Genomic DNA, 5166 nt, shown 5'->3' on the forward strand with positions numbered 1-5166 from the left:
TTAGCCAATTTTGATAAAAATCCAAATCAACACTAATTCAATTTAAAACTTTTCCTTCTGAGTGACATACAAGTTAAAACTGAAAAGCATTAAGAAAAGAGTTCAATTGTTGAAACATACTACAAGCCGAAAAAGCCATATCTTATAACATAATTTATTGGGAAAGATTACACTAGGGCATACATGAGTTTGGCCTAAAAAATTCTAGACTCTAAACATGTGATTCTAATATGTGCAACTTAATCAATGAATAATGCATAGGCTAAAATGATTTTGCATACAAGAATTTCAATAAATTAATTTGTCAGACAAATTCAAAGAAACTTTATTAATATTAAAACAAATGCACCCAAAGGATTCACAATAATTGATTAAATTTAACTAGTATACCTTCAAGAATCAAGACATACAAACTATACCAAGAAAATTACCTAGCCTCTAAAAGGCATATCAGAATTACAATGATCGGAAGGGAATCGAGGCTAACTGTGGCGACAATTTCTCCGCAATTCGACTTCAATGGCTCCGAAAACCACACTAACTCTTAAATTTTACTCTATTTTGAATTGTATTGAGGGTGTCTTGAAGATTGGACCCAAACATCCTGTTTATAGGCTTCTCACAGCATCGCAACACTTGGAAATAGTGTTGCAATGCTACGGCGCAAATTTGTGAGGGTCAAAGAGGCGTCATAGCACTCCCTTTGACGCTGGGTTGTGTGAGCGCAACGTTGAACTTCCGTCAATCTTTGTAGTGTTGTAATTCTTTGAAGAAGCATTGCAATGCTGAGTATTCTGTCCCTTAACGTTGGAGTCAAGCGTCAGATGGCGTTGCAGCGGTGGCGATGATCTAACTCTGGAGCGTTGTGACGCTCGGGGTAGTGTTGCAACACTGCCTTGCATGCGTTGCTACTACCTCCCAGTGTTCAATGCGCGTTGGACTTAGGCTTATGAAGAGCATTGCAACGCTAAAATAGGGCAGAATCGTCCTTTGTCATCTTAGCTCGATTTGGTGCATTTGACTCCTGGTTTTCCCTTCCTTTTTGCTTGATTCTTCATCCTTGCAATGTACCTACTCCATGGGGTCAATTCTGCTATAAAATAACATAAATAAAGCACAAGAATTACCCAAATTTAGGAAAGTTAAGGCCATAAACTTAACTCTTTTTTAGAGCTAACAAACACCCCCAACTTAAGACTTGATCGTCCCGAGCAAGATTATAACACTCAGTCATGGAAATTGATAAGAAACCGTTAACTTCATTCATCAAATCCTTTCTTTAATCTCAACAGTCTTTAGGGTTGCATAATAAATCTCATATCAAAATCAAACAATCACTCAATTGAGACTTGTTATAAAAGGTTAGTTTTCAATCAAAGCCTATAAATGAAACACTAAGACACGAAACTTTTTCGTAAATCGAAAAGTACCTGAAAAACTTTTATCCTACTCCCATCTCATCTTCCCTCTACTCTGGTCGGTCATCAGCTCGAGACATACTGTTATTGCATATCAAAGAGCAACAGTATCTAGGAGTGCCCAAAACTCAAATGCACAAAACATAGAGGGCTAGCTTTCACATCCGACCACTAGGAACCTATCACTCTTTTCTTGCGGACCCTAACTAGACACAACGGAGGTAGCTCTTTTCGTCTCTATCCATGCACGTACGTAGACTATTTTTTTGCAGGCACACCGATTATGCCTCGTTTTTTTGTCAGAAGAGAAAAGCAACTAGTATGATTCTCTTTATTATTTTTTTCACACACTAGGCCGCTGTTTTCTCACTATTTCTTTCACACGCTAAGCCGCTATTTTTCACACGAAGAGAAAATACAACATATATTTTTTAATGGATCTAAAGTACTCTAATTAGGTTAATTTCAACGAATAAGCATGCTACTAAATTAATTACAAAGGGATAGAAAAAATACAACCTTTGTAAACTCAAGTCTTCTCCAAATCAACTTTAATGTCCTCACGAACGGTACGTAGACCACCATGTGAGTCTTCCCGATTATTCTTCAGCCTTAGAATGGGATAGTGAGATTTGGTGAGTGACTAATTTGGATAGGAAATGGCTAAGTATTTGAGAGAAAATAAGAGTTGAGATTATCAAATAATCTTATAAAATTCCACTTGGCCAAGAGTTATAAAAAAACATAAAACTCTTCCTTTTAAAGGTCATTTCATGCAAAACATGCAACTTCGAGTTTGATGAGAATTTGACACTAAAAAATCCACTAACTCAAAGTGGAACTAGTTGGGCAAGTGTCTTCAATTGAAGACAATACTTAGAAATACAAATGTTGGAATTTTCCACTAAAAAATGTTGGATCTTTCTACTAACTTGATAAAAGATCAAAGTTTGAATCTCAAAGTCCAAAGTCAATTTTGACTTTTGATGCAATTTTGACATAGTCAACTATTTTGACTTACAATTATGACCAATTCCATTTAATTTCAAAATTAATTCTAATAATTATTTTTAAAATTAAATTAATATTAAATAATTTAATTAATTTAATTTAATATTAAATCCAACACTAATCCCAATCTGTTTGAATCCCAATTCATAATCTTGATATTTAAATCTTATTTAAATATCTCCTATTTTCTCTTTTTTACGTTTGATTAAAAATTAAACGTTAGGTTAAATATATCGTATATATTTAATGCTCTGCTCCAAAAATTGAATTCAAACACTTCAAATTCGTTCATCATGTTGTTCTAAGGTTTACTCCGATATGAGCTAGTAGGGGGACCTCACGGACCTAAAGATCATGAGCCTCAATGATTAAAGATTAACCGACTAAACTTTTTAACCTAATTAACCACCATTCATTGATTAGTGGGTCACTTCACTAAAGTCCAATAGTTGCACTCCCCTCACTGTAGATATATTGTATCCACTCGATATAACTATGAGTAATACGTTAACCCTTCACAAGTTGTTCATAATAACGGTTGGGTCAAAAAGTTGTTTACCCCAAAGATTACATCTTGCTCCTTAAGTCCCATTAATCCTCTATTAATTGACTTATTGGTAGAAAAATGTCCCATTAGAGAAAGTCATAATGAACAATTAGTTTGTGAACCCATCACTAAATTGAGTCCCTCTCGAGCTAATGAGAGAGTTAGGCCCCTTGTTCAAGATCCAGAGTCAACACTTAAGGGAACAACCTCTCTACTATCCTTAAAAGTGAGTAGGAGTGAATTTCGTCTTGCACCCTATGTCTTCAGCTATCTATCCAATCTTACCCTTGAAATGGGAGGTTTATTGAGCCGGTGCTATTGAACTAACCCTCACCCATGCAAATCTAAGGATACTCCCGAATAAACATGAGTTCATAGTTAACTCTGTATTATGGTCAAGTTACCCAGGTCGTCGCTTTGAAATAGTCAGTCATAAATAGTAAGCAACATTATAAAGTAAGAGTGACTTATTTCTTCATTGGCTCTTTTGCAAACTCATTGCATAGGATGCCTCTGCTCCTCATATGACTACATGAACAAATCAGGATCACTTCATGGTTGGTTTCATGAGAGGCGAACAATGTGGTCTAATAGTACATCGACAAATTCAAAGTATGTAGAGAAAATAATGGGTTTAGAGTGTGACAAAGGTAGGCAATACCTAGTAAATCCAATTGATTGTTATAGATTTCATGTCAAGGACAGTGGATTAGATGGTATCATCAGTCTTTACACACGAGAATGCAGTTGCATACAATTTCAATGTTTGGAACTCTATGTTCGCACTCTATTGTTGAAGCTAGAAAGCACAATATCAATTTGTTTACTCTATGCAACAGATTCTATAGTGTGTATTCTCTAGTGCTAGAATTCATGGAGTCAATAAACCCGGTTGGTTATGTATCCAAATCGAAAAAGCCACCAGGGTATACCAAGGTAGAAATACTCGCACGGAAAAGATTGGTACAGGTTGGTGAACAAAGGGTAAACAGGATACAGTTATATAGAAAACATGACACATTAAAGAAATGTGGATGGTGTGGCCAAGGGGACATAATAGACAAAAGTGCAACGAACCCCTTGAGAAGTCCAAATGCAAAAAATGGGCAAGGATCGAGCTAAAGGGACCTAGACATAATCGATGTCAAATAATGTATAACATTATGATAAATACTTTATAATTTAGTACTTTGGAGTATATTGTTCGTTAGGTAAAGTAAAGACTTTCTGATAAATACTCGATACTCGATACATTTTACTCGTTACTCACTGTTCGATGCATGTTACTCGATACATGAGTACTTGACAATACTCGATAAACAATACTCGATCCGATAACTTCACTCGATATACAATACTCGTTATACCTTACTCAATGCAAGTTACCCAATACACGATGCAAGTTACTCGATACTCAATGCTCGATGAATGATACTCGATAGATGACACCTAAAATTATTTACACTCGATACACATACAGTTGCTTGTTGTGGAAAAATTGCTCATATAAGTATGGAAATATACGAATTGCTCAAATAAATATACGAATTGCTCATATAAAATTAACAGGTTCATACATTTACAAAATTGTCAAAATGTACATAGAAAAATCTAATAAAAAAACTGATCGGCCCACAACACCATATTGCAACCTAAAATCATGCATTTTATCTTGCTGTAAACTCTCCAGACTGGACCCGATCACCAAGTATTCGAAGAACTTAAGATAAAATATCCCATAGTCTAGTGTATCTGACCCTTGTAGGAAGCCTATATTGACAAGACTCAACCTCCAAGGACTATATGCAAGGTTGGGCTTTGTAGCATGTTGCAAAAATTTGCTAGTGAAGGGAGAGTGAAGCATAGAGGCCCTAGGAATGATACCAGATCCTTATATTTGATATACTTGGAGAGTGAGTCATACAAAAGGATGTGCCCAAGGTTCATATCTGTCACCAACATAATCCAGTGTCTTGTAGTTTAGTGGGCTATAAATGTAATCGATATCTGCCCATCCAAACTGATGTTCAACTACAAATCCGAGCACGTAATCGACATCTACATACTCTTTCTACCATACTTTAGCAGCTTCTTCACGCGTTTTCTTATATATGGCATGAAACAAGCTATCTGGACCCTGTAGGTTCAAGTGACTCTACAAAATAGATAACAGTAGGTTAAGTGTATATC

The sequence above is a fragment of the Benincasa hispida genome, chromosome 5 (assembly GCF_027475165.1).
Source record: "Benincasa hispida cultivar pf3 chromosome 5, pf3_genome.v1.1, whole genome shotgun sequence".
Classification (NCBI taxonomy): Eukaryota; Viridiplantae; Streptophyta; class Magnoliopsida; order Cucurbitales; family Cucurbitaceae; genus Benincasa; species Benincasa hispida.